Source organism: Heteronotia binoei, chromosome 2 (genome assembly GCF_032191835.1).
Source record: "Heteronotia binoei isolate CCM8104 ecotype False Entrance Well chromosome 2, APGP_CSIRO_Hbin_v1, whole genome shotgun sequence".
NCBI lineage: Eukaryota > Metazoa > Chordata > Lepidosauria > Squamata > Gekkonidae > Heteronotia > Heteronotia binoei.
The window spans coordinates 22,250,044-22,262,302 of record NC_083224.1 but is presented as its reverse complement, the minus strand read 5'-3'; the positions used below and the strand labels follow the sequence as shown (position 1 = coordinate 22,262,302).

At 47.9% G+C, this 12,259-nt stretch overlaps 3 non-coding genes across 3 annotated transcripts; 1 reads left to right on the top strand and 2 right to left on the bottom strand.

The window, feature by feature from the left end:
* Positions 1-3,776: 3,776 nt before the first annotated feature.
* On the bottom strand, positions 3,777-3,892 carry LOC132567848 (U5 spliceosomal RNA). The gene has a single exon (XR_009555121.1). It is a non-coding gene; the product is annotated as a U5 spliceosomal RNA (small nuclear RNA).
* A 1,233-nt stretch (positions 3,893-5,125) lies between these two features.
* LOC132567850 (U5 spliceosomal RNA) lies at positions 5,126-5,241 on the top strand. The gene has a single exon (XR_009555123.1). It is a non-coding gene; the product is annotated as a U5 spliceosomal RNA (small nuclear RNA).
* An 805-nt stretch (positions 5,242-6,046) lies between these two features.
* LOC132567854 (U5 spliceosomal RNA) lies at positions 6,047-6,158 on the bottom strand. Its single transcript, XR_009555127.1, has one exon. It is a non-coding gene; the product is annotated as a U5 spliceosomal RNA (small nuclear RNA).
* Between the last annotated feature and the right edge of the window lie 6,101 nt (positions 6,159-12,259).

Genomic DNA, 12,259 nt, shown 5'->3' with positions numbered 1-12,259 from the left:
TGTTAAAATAAAACCACCCAACTTTATCAGGCACACCAATTAACACAGGATTGGCTTGGGCCAGATTATCCTTCCAGGTCAGGTCTCTTAGAATGAAAACAAACCCCATAATGGCTAAATGACTAAATTAGATCTTGCTATATCCCAACGGTTTGGACCCCCAACTTTGGATAATTTGCTATTGCTGACTTCAGAAAGCTTAGCCTTCCACACCGCTCCCCTACCTACCTTTAACATGTGCTATCTTTTGATTGGTAGTGTTAGGCATTTTGCCCTAAAAATAGGGTTTTGGGGAATTTAGCGCAGAGGGCAATCAGCCTTTCAGCGAGATCTAAAACCTATTTATACAGAGGGCGTCTGCTTTGGAAGTTACCCAATAATGAGGCAATATAATATAATAATTAAGGGGTTTTATTATAAAATAGAGGCAAACATACAAGGGTATAAAATCACACAACATACATACAGTCCTAATACAGATAGGGTTGAAATAGATGGGTAAACACAAGGGTTGACAAACAGGGTAATAATTACCTATCGTAGTCTTCGAGGAAGGCCCCAATGGTGATAAAAAAGGAGATGGGGGAAGGACCCTCAACTGATCAGGTATCGGGGGAATATCTTAACAGTGGAGTATGTGGTACTGTCAGATGCACACGTGTGGGATGTAGGGTCAGCACTTATAAGATCTTCCTTAAGCCCTTAGGAGGTAGGAGGGAAAAAGGATTATGACGCTGGGTCAGATGGGGCATGATGTGGTGTCACATGGTGTATTTCCTCAGGAAAAGGGGCTCCAGAATGACAGGGCATGGCAGGAGTGAAGGTATTTGGTGGAGGTGATTAAACGAGCTATCCAAACTTATCTAAAGGTGACAATAGAGAGCCAAATTGGTACCTAAGGTGACATCCAATTTATACAAAGAACTCTAGGTGAAGCTGGTCTTCCTCTTCTGCTCTTCTGGCTAGCACCATCCATTGTCTAAAGTTCCATTAGACAAAGACTTGGGCGGTCTGGCAGGATCCACGCCTAAGCTAAGCTTGATTGCCTTATGTAGATGTAACAGCTGTTGAGTATGTGAGCCTCTCGCTTCTCTGTCATGGAGTTTGGCACTGCAGGAAGATGGTCGCTGATGATGTTAGCCTACCAACATGGCTTTCATGGTCAAGGCTGGAAACTGCTTGCCCGGACAGTTCCTGGTGATGCGACTTCTTCCACTGCAACGGCTGAGATGGTGCACGCACGGAGTGGCTGGAAACCCATCTGTACTCCTGGCTAGCACTATTCCAGAGATATAGAGTGCTGTTGTAACTCTGAGGCTGTTAGTATTCACATAAGTCTCTTATAACATGATCGATAAAACCCACGTCTCACAGCAGATGTGTGTGAGTTGATTCTCCAGGCACCCTGGCAACCAAACGGGTGATTACGATGTCCGTATATAACAAGTTGGGGGTCTCTTGCTCACAGTAGGGGAGGAGCAGTGCGAATGTTCCCTTTTCTCACCTGTCCTGACTCATGTGAAATCTACATTCAGTATGCCTCCTACCTTAGAGAAACTTCTCTCCATCTTTCTCTCTCCACTCCTTGGCAGAAGTAGTCCTCTTTCCTCTCTGAAAATACATTTTCTCAGTACACTCAATCTACAACTTTTTTTATCCACAACCCAGATAATGCAAATGTAATTGATATTTCAGTTTGATTCCGGTCACTGTAAACCTCCTCCTCCTCCATTGGGGGCTGAGGCTTTTAAAAAGACCTCCAATGAATCTGAACCGAGTCTTTCCACAAGCGACTAAGAAGAGGGATTTGTGGGCGGGGGTGGGAGGCAGGAACACCAATTTCCCAGGGACGGTGAAACAGCTCTCAGCATTCCTTCCTCAAACTACAATTCCCAGGGTGCTTTGTGGAAAGTTTCCCAAGCGGAGTCTTTGCCCCAATCAGCTTGGTGCCCGGGCATAGCTTGCTTTGCAGACTGAGTGGGAACTGACCCAATGCCCGTAGGTCGGAGTGGGGGGCTCTTTTGCTGATGGAGACTTTTTTTTAAAATTCGTGTGGAGCGTGACTTGCTATTAGCCACAAGATATGGAGGGAACTGCTCTGTCTGGGGCAGCGATGCTCTGTACTATTGGTGCTGGGGGGGGGGGGCAACACTGGGGGAGGGTTCTGGAGTACTTGTCCTGCCAGTGACCTCCTGATGGCACCCAGGTTTTGGCCATTGCATGACACAAAGTGTTGGACTGGATGAGCCATTGGCCTGATCCAACATGGCTTCTCTTATGTTCTTACTCCTGGGGCAGTGATACTTTGTATTCTTGGTGCTTGTGAGGGGGGGGGAGTGGGAGGGCTTCTGGAGTTCTGGCCCTGCTGGTGGACCTCCTGATAGCACCTGAGTTTTGACAATTATGTAACACAGAGTGTTGGACTGGATGGGCCATTGGCCTGATTCAACGTGGATTCTGTAAGGTTCTTAACACTTTGTCTGGGGCAGTGATGCTCTGTATTCTTGGTGCTTGGGGGACAACGCTGAGAGGGCTTGCGGAGTTCAGGCTCTTCTGGTGGACCTCCTGATGGCCCCTGGGTTTGGGTTATTATGTGACAGAGCGCTGGACGTGGCTGGGCCATTGGCATCTGATCCAGCATGTCTTCTCTTAGTGGTTCTATAAATCAAAAGAGTTTCCGGCTCAACATTAGGAAGAACCTCCTGACCGTTAGAGCGATTCCTCAGTGGAACAGGCTTCCTTGGGAGGTGGCGGGCTCTCCTTCCTTGGAGGTTTTTAAACAGAGGCTAGATGGCCATCTGACAGCAATGGATCCTGTGAATTTAGGGGGAGGTGTTTGTGAGTTTCCTGCATTGTGCAGGGGGTTGGACTAGACGACCCTGGACATCCCTTCCAACTCTATGATTCTATGTGTGAGCAGCCTTGTTTCAAGGACCGGCCAAAGAGATTTGAGGGAACAAAGGAGTATTTGAGCGAGAGGAGAGCTGTAAGGTTGTAAAAGAGCATGGTTAATGCTAACAGATTTCTTGAAACAGAACTATAAGGCTGCAGTACCTTAAAACAGATGTACACAAAGAGGCTGTGATCACACATGCCAAATAATGCAGTTTCAATCCACAGTTTCAATCCACTTTCAATGCACTTTCCAACTGGATTTCACTGTGTAAACCTGGGGTGGCCAAACTGTGGCTCAGGAGCTACCTGTGGCTCTTTCACACATATTGTGTGGCTCTCAAAATCACCTGCCCCCCTCACCCCCATTGCATGGCTTGGAGAAGACATTTCTCTCTTTAAATCACTTCTGCAAGCCAAGCCAGCCAGCAGCTTGGAGAATGCATTTAAAGTTGCTTTCTTTCCACTTCTCTCTCCCACCATCTGCTTGCCTTCCTGTCTTGCAGCTCTCCAACATTTGACGTTCATGTCTCATGGCTCTCAAACATCTGACATGTATTCTATGTGGCTCTTGGATTAAGCAAGTTTGGCCAACCATGGTGTAAACTGACCAGCTTGAAAGTGGGTTGAAACTGCATTACTTAGCATGTGTAATTGCAGCCTGCAAGTGAAAAGGAAAGGAAAGGTCCCCTGTGCAAGCACCAGTCTTTTCCAACACAATGTTTTCTTGGACCAGCTACCTGAATCCAGCTTCCGCTGGAATCAAACTCAGGTTGTGAACAGAAAGTTCAGACCACAGTGCTATGGAGCCACTGGAAATGATAACCAAGCTTACAAAATGAGCAACACAAGCATTGTATCTGTTTTTTAACCAAAGTAAAGGTAGCTCTACCGAAGTAGAGCCTCAAAAAATTCACGAAACACTCATAAATGTTCCTCTCCACGGAAATCTTTAGTAAAAGGCGAAAGATTTATGCGATCTGAAGAGAAACCAGAGTATGCTTTTGCTCAGCGACCATGCAACAGCACAGCGGCCGCAGTAGGCTCTGAGGTTGCAGTGGCCACCCGAACAGCGCATGAACTTTCGCCACCCGGCGCGCCAGTCGATGTCGCTACGGTTCTGCTCCAGTTCGGGCCCGCCGTCAGAACCGCGCTGCGGGAAACAGCTTCGGCGGCTCCGGAGAAACCCGGTCTCCTGCGCAATGCATGATGGTCGCCTCCAAATGCAAATAAGCTCTCCCGGACACCGCCCGCCTCCCAGCCTTGCCTTCACAGGGCCGACGGAAGCCTGGCAGGGGGATCCTGCGCCCTCTAGAGGCGCTGCACAATTCCCAAAATTGTTTGGGGATGCAACTTCAAACGCACGGGAGGAGCAGGCGTCGAGCTCATTTCTTTTGGCAACTGAATAACAACAGAAGCCCCCGAAAGGGCCTGGATTAGAGTGGCATGAAAGGGCTCGGGTTCGTTTTCAGGATGCAAAGGCGAGAATTCCCAGCTCAGAGATCTGGAACGGCGCCTTCCTTTCTTTGCAGATAGATCCAAGTGGGCAGCCGTGCTGGTCTGAAGCAGTTGAACAAAGCAGGAGTCAAGTTTCACCTTTAAGACCAACCAAGTTTTATTTAGAACGTCAGCTTTCGTGTGCTCTTAAGCACACTTCATCAGACGAGGAATCCAGCGCACTGACCAAAGCCATACATAGCTAGTAGGCAGTGGCCCAGAATGCAACATGGTACAGATTTAAGAACCAATGACAGTGAAGTAAAATTATCTGGTAGGCAGTGGTTTAGAATGTAAAATGGTACAATGGCAGAATAGTGAAATTAACAAATTGAGCAAACCTTTGATCTGAGTTGGTCTGGTACCACTTGAGTCCTGCTTTGTTCAATTCCTTTCTTTGCATTAACCCGGTTTGGTGCGTGCAGAGGAGGGCTGCAATTCACGGTGCGACGTCCAGAGGGCGCAGGATCTCCTGCAAAGGCGGAGCGGGGAGGCGGGCGGTGTCCGGGAGAGTTCATTTGCATTTGGAGGCGAGCGTTATGCATTGTGCTGGAGACCGGGCTTCTCCGGAGGCGCCAGAGCTTATTCACGCGGCGCGGTTCTGAGTGTAGGACCGAACCGGAGCGACGTCGTCTGGTGCGCCGGGTGGCGAAAGTTCACGCGCTATGCGGGTGGCCACTGTAACCTCAGAGCCCACCGCCGCCGCTGTGCAGTTGCACGGTTGCTTGGAAGAAGTATACTCTGGTTTCTCTTCAGATCGCATAAATCTTTCGCCTTTTACTAAAGATTTCCGTGGAGAGGAACATTTATGAGTGTTTCGTGAATTTTTTGAGGCTCTGCTTCGGCAGAGCTCCCTTTGCTTCTGTTTAAAAGTAGATTTGGTTCCTTTATTATTTTGAGTATCAGGTTTCCTCCTCTTATTGGTAATTTCGGTTTCAGGAGGTTATACTCTTAGGCCGCGGTGGGTGGCGTTGTTGGTGTAAGGCATTGGGGCGGAGGGGAAGGTTGTTTTGCTAGAAGCCGCAATTTGTCCCTGGAAGGATTGCGGTTGCTTCAGCGAAGCACACTTCTTCAGAGAACTGTGCACGCACACGAAAGTTTATACCCAGATCCAGGGCCTTTTTTTTTTTTTTTAGCAGGAACACACAGGAACGCAGTTCCTGCTGGTTTAGCATCTACAAAAAAGCCCTACGTGAAACGATGATGATATCAGGGGGTGTGGCCTAATATGAGAATGAGTTCCTGCTGGGCTTTTTCTACCAAAAAAGCCCTGCCCAAAATAAAACGTTTGTGGTCTTAAAGCTACCATGCAGTGGGGGGGTTTGTAGGAAAAGCCCAGCAGGAACTCATTTGCATATTAGGCCACAACCCCTGGCACAAAGCAGACTGCAATGGCGTTCCTGCTCAAAAAAAGCCCTGGTGCCACTGGACTCAAACTTTGTTCTTCATCCAGGTTAACTCTGTAATGGCGGGACTGAACAGGCATTCGGTGGCACTTCAAAGCCAAAGAGCATCGTTCCCAGTAGAAGCTCTGGTGAGCAAAAGCACGCTTCCTCAAAGGCAGGCGTTAACACACCTGGGGTTTGAATACCTAAAATACACACATACGCATTTAAGGAAAGAACACGAAATCTGTTTTTAAGCTTAGAAAGAATCCAGTCAACACTTGTAGAGCTTCAAAAATTAATGAAAAACCCAAATGTTCCTCTCTGCGGGAATATTTAGTAAAAAGTCAAAGATTTATACGGCCTGAGGAGAAACCAGAGCTGATTTAGGATGTAAGAGAAGCCATGTTGGATCATGTCAATGGCCCATCCAGTCCAACACTGTGTCACACAGTAGCCAAAACCCACATGATACCCAGGGCCAGAACTTTAGAAATGCTCCCACTGTTGCCCCCCAAGCACCAAGAATACAGAGCATCACTTCCCCAGACAGAGTCTTCCATTTATACCTTCCAGGGAATGGCCACTGATGGACCTCTCTGCACCATATACATAAGAATATAACATGAATGTTTCACACAGAACACAGCAGAAGATGCGTTGGGACTATGCTCTTTGGTTTCGGAGCCAAACCACAAGAGTATCAAATTAAAAGTACGGCAGTGCCTACAGAAAAAAATGATCTCTGTCTTCTGTGCAATGCACCATGGTTGCGGCGAAATGGAAATAAGCTCAGTTTTACCCAAAGTGTTAGTTCAATCATCACCTGCCCAACAAACATGAATAAACAACTTAGATGTGTTGTGAAATCATGTATCCCCTACTGTCAATGTCTGGTATTGCAGCAGATGGCACCAGCCCTTAGCAATGAAGGGAGCTCAGAGGAAAGCAGGATTCTTCCACGCCTTTGAGCTGCATTTTTTTTTAAAAAAAGAATCCTTTGATGTAACTTTAATTGCAGCTACTTTTGCATTGACTTATGCAAAAGTAGCAGCCAAAAGAATGCACACCGCACATGCTCAGAAAGACCCTGTTCTTTAGTGAGAGAGCTAGTTTGGTGTACGTGAACAAAGCAGGAGCCAAGTGGCACCTTTAAGACCAACCAAGTTTTATTCAGAACGTAAGCTTTTGTGTGCTCTCTAAGCACACTTCATCAGACGAGGGGATCAGGACTGAAATGCAAGCAGTTTGTTGATTAAGTATGCAGACTGGTCACATGGTAAACCAGTGTGGGTTGGCCATTTGGTCTGGATAGTCATAAAACGTAATAAAGTCCTCTGCCAATGGGTGTTTCTGTAAATCTAGGTGAATCACAAAAGGACGTGTATTTCCTACTACAACTAGGAGATACACGTCCTTTTGTGATTCACCTAGATTTACAGAAACACCAACTGGCAGAGGACTTTATTACCTTTTATGGCTATCCAGACCAAATGGCCAAGCCAAGCCACACTGGTTTACCACGTGATCGGACTGCACACTTAATCAACAAACTGCTTGTATTTCAGTCCACGATACCTGATTCCCTCGTCTGATGAAGCGTGCTTAGAGAGCACACGAAAGCTTACGTTCTGAATAAAACTTGGTTGGTCTTAAAGGTGCCACTTGGCTCCTGCTTTGTTCAACTACTTCAGACCAACACAGCTGCCCACTTGGATCTATCTAGTTTGGTGTAGTGGTTAAGTGTGTGAACTCTTATCTAGGAGAACCAGGTTTGATTCCCCTCTCCTCCACTTACAGCTGCTGGAATGGCCTTGGGTCAGCAATAGCTCTCGTAGGAGATGTCCTTGAAAGGGCAGTTTCTGTAGGAGCTCTCTCAGCCCCACCTACCTTGCAGGGTGTTTGTTGTGGGGGAGAAAGGTAAAGGAGATTGTGACCGCTCTGAGACTCTGAGATTGGGAGTGGAAGGTAGAATATAAATCCAGTATCATCATCTTGCATACATCAAAGGCAGTTATCATTCAAATACCCATGTCCTCATCTGCAAGGGCCAAATCACTCCATCTCTGCACCAGTTCTGCTTGTGTTAACAGTGAGTGTGTGTGAGGACAAAGTCCTTTTGTACACCCAAAGTGGGAACAGCATGTGTAGGAACAGGGAAGTCTTGTATGACGGTGACACTGGTCACTGGTTGGGTCTGATCCCTGTGCTGTGAACTCCATCCTTGTAGAAATAATTTCTTGGCTGAAGTAAGGTTACGTTTTCAGAAGTCTGGAAGGTACATTTCTCAAAGTGCATCACAGCGGTAGAAAGTTTGTAAGTAACTACAGATAATGTTTTAATCCAGTTTTGTCCTGGAGCACATACCTAGTGCTGCTTCATAGAGCCAGCTTGGTGTAGTGGCTAAGTATGTGGACTCTAATCTGGGAGAAGCGGGTTTGATTCCCCACTCCTCCACTTGCAGCTGCTGCAATGGCCTTGGGTCAGCCATAACTCTGGCAGAGGTTGTCCTTGAAAGGGCAGCTGCTGCAAGAGTCCTCTCAGCCCCACCCACCTCATAGGATGTCTGTTGTGGGAGGAGAAGATATAGGAGAGTGTAAGCCGCTCTGAGTCTCTGATTCAGAGAAAAGGGGTCAATATTGTCTACTCAGATCAGCAGTGGCTCTCCCGGGTCTCAGGCAGAGGTCTTTCACATCACTTGCCACCTGATCCTTTGAACTGGAGAGGCCAGGAATTGAACGTGGGAACTTCTGCCTGCCAGGCAAATGCTCTACCACTGAGCCCCAGCTGACATGAATGTCTCAGGGTCATCCAATGAGCTTTTGGCTTACTGGGGGATCTGAACTCCAGTCTGCTAAGTCCTGTCTGAGGCTGCATTCAGCCAATTTTGGCTGATACAGGAATTCCCCATTCTGGATTAAAAAGGCATGTTAAAACGTGCACATCTGGGTCCCACCTCACTCTCGCCCTTACCTTGTTGCTCTGCCGCTTCAAAAAACTATCAGGTAGTAAGTGGTAGCAAATCTCAGAAGCGTTTCCCTGTCACCTTTCCCGGCTGTCTGAACGGCCGGGGAGTGCCAGGAAAGCATCTCTCATGGGCTTGAGTGGTGTGACCACTCCTCCAGGGCACGCACAGCCCGTCCTTGTTCTGGCAGCGGTCCACACACTGTCTGACTGCCCCAGGGCCCTTTCAACTATGCCGGCTTCTGTGACAGGAGGCTGCTGCCTAGAGTTACCAAGTCCAATTTTAAGAAATATCTGGAGACTTTGGGAGTGGAGCCAGGAGACTTTGGGGGTGGAGCCTGGAGCAAGGGTGTGACAAGCATAATTGAACTCCAAAAGGAGTTCTGGCCATCACCATTTAAAGGGACTGCACACCATTTAAATGCTTTCCCTCAATTGGAAATAATGAAGGATAGAGGCACCTTCTTCTGGGGCTCATAGAATTGGACCCCATGGTCCAATCCTTTTGAAACTTGCTGGGTATTTTGGGCAGAGGCACTGAATGCTATGCTGAAAATTTGGTGCCTCTACTTCAACCCCACCCCCTCCGAACCCCATATACCTGCAGATCAATTCTTCATTATACACTATGGGAATTGGTCTCCATAGGGAATAATGAGTGCCCAGCAGACATTTCCCGCCCCCGCCCCCAGATTTCTGATTACCCTGAAGTGGGGGAGGGCCTCCAAACCAGGGGATCTCCTGCCCCCACCTGGGGATTGGCAACCCTACTGCTGCCTCAAGGTACTGGTGTGAATCCAGCCTGACAGTCTGACCACTAACCACACTCTGGTTAGTGTCTTGATTTGGTCTGGTCTGGCTGGTTCTCCAAATGAATGGGGAACATTTGCTTAACCAAACTGGTGGTTTGGCTCATCAGAAGCGGTCTGTTAACCAATGGGTCATCATGCTCTGATTTGTGTATTTGAACCCTTCCTTTTTTGTTGAGGTTGCCAGCTCCCAAATGAGAAGTTCCTGGAGATTTGGGGATGGAGTCTAGGGGTGGCTGGGGTTTATGGAAGGAAGGAACCTCAACAGTGTATAATACCAGAGAGTTAGGATTGCCAGGTCCAATACTCCCTCTAATTCTACTTTGTGAGCTACTGGCATTAAAGTTGTGTGCTACTGCATATATTAAATTGCTCTGGGGCCATCCTTCCTGAGCTGAGACAAAAACGTGTGAGCCAGAGCGAAAGCTAAAAAACTGTGAGCTAGTTCAAACTAACTCAGCTTAGAGGGAACACTGGTCAGATCTCTCCTGGTAACAGGTGAGAGGGATGGGGGGGGGGGTGGGCTTACAGGGAACAGGGAATTTCATCTGATGATTCTGCAACATGCCCACACGACTTCCAAAGTGACCCAGAAGTGATTTAGGCACATCGGAGACGTTAGAGTGATACTCTGTTTTTTTGAGCAAAAATCTCTATGGTAGAATTAGCTTTTACCATAGAATTTTTGCCCCGAACCCAGAGCAAAACCCAATGTGCCTACTTCACTCCCCAATTTGCCCAAAACTCAGTGTGCCCAAAACCCAATGTGCCTACTTCACTCCCCAATTTGCCCCAAACTCAGTGTGCCCAAAACCCAATGTTCCTACTTTGGTTCCAGGTAACACTGAAGTCATGTAGGCATGTTGCTAAAACGTCAGATGTTCCTCCCTTTTTTGGAGGGGGGGGGGTAAGTCCCCTGCCTGCCAGCTGAAAAAGGGGACTGTCAGTGGGGGACCCCCACCTGGTGGTCTGGCAACCCTTCAGAGAGTCTACCCTCCAAAGCAGCCGTTTTCTCCAGGGGAATTGATCTCTGTAATCTGGCGGCCAGTTGTAATTCTGGGAGGCTTCCAGGTCTCCCCTGGAGGCTGGCAACCCTAATAGCTCACAAGAGCCACAGGTGGCATGTGATGTCAGAGAACCACAGGTGGCTCCTGAACCTCTGTGTGGGTGTTACTGCACTAAGCACTACAGCACACCAGCGTAGTGGGGGCTGTGGCTCAGTGGCAGAGCATTTCCTTGGTATGCAGAAGGTCCTGGATTCGATCCCCGGCATCTCCAGGTAAAAGAATCTGGCAGCCGGTGATATGAAAGACTTTTCTCTGCCTGTGACCCTGGAGAGCTGCTGCTGGTCTGAGCAGGCAATACTGACTGTCATGGACAAGTGGTTTGACTCAGTAGAAGGCAGCTTTTTATATCCTTATGCCCATTGGGCTGACATTTATATATACAGGGGAAAGGCGTTATTAAATAGTGGGTTTGATGCATGAGGAAGCTTTAGTTGCAGTTGATCACAGCTCTTTATTAGTGATTACAGCATTGTAATAGGCAGACTAACCCTGGGGAACTGGGCTGGCTATATACACTCCAAAATTCCTGCGCTAGAAGGTCATTGGGTCATTTGAACCAGCAGGAGGCTGGCGATTGGTCCAGGGAAGCAGAGATTTGGATCCTGCTACACATTGTTCCCATGTCCCCAAGCTCAAGCCTAAAGGCTCCAATGAGCCAGGCAGGAACTAATACCCGGCATTAAACACAAAGTCCACACAACAGACGTAAACAGAGTCCAAAGACTATGAAATACAAATACAGGGGTGACCAAACTTGCTTAACGTAAGAGCCACGTAGAATAAATGTCAGATGTTTGAGAGCCACAAGACATGAATGTCAGATGTTTGAGGGAGGCAGGGAAGGAAGGACGAAAAATAGATGGGGAAGGGAGGAGAGAGAGGGGGGTGGAAAGAAAGCAACTTTAACTTTAGATGCATTCTCCAAGCCACTGACTGGCTTGGCTTGGAGAAGTGATTTAGAGCAGGGGTGGCCAATGGTAGCTCTCCAGATGTTTTTTGCCTACAACTCCCATCAGCCCCAGCCATTGGCCATGCTGGCTGGGGTTGATGGGAGTTGTAGGCAAAAAACATCTGGAGAGCTACCGTTGGCCACTCCTGATTTAGAGAGACAAACTGGACAATGGGGCAGTAGGGGCTTCGAGAGCCACACAATAAGAGCCACAGTTTGGCCACCCCTGTGCAAATAGTACAAAGTGAGATGTAATTAGGTAAAATGCCAATGTAATAAAAAGTTCAGAGACCGTTCATAGTAGCAATAATCCAGGAGAGTGCCATTTCTCCCAGTTTTGCTACCTTATCTTTATTCTTACTGTTGTAGGGGGAATACAGGAAATGCTTTAAGGCGTATCAGGCTCAAACTAGTTAGGCTGGTACTTCTGGTATTGAAATGAACACAAGCATTTGAGTTAGAAGCCCAGGACCCTCACTGTATGATGACGGGCATGCCATGGCAGTTGTTTTGTGGCTGGCCCCGCCTCCTGCAGTAGCCATATTGTGGCAGTGCCCACCATATTGGATCAGAATTCCAAAGGTGCCTGTGGAGTCAAAAAGGTTGGGGACCCCTGTCACAGATCCATGCCATAGGGGTGACAGGTCTGGGTTGGGAAATACCTGGAGGTTGGGGGGGGGGTACAGTTTGGAGATG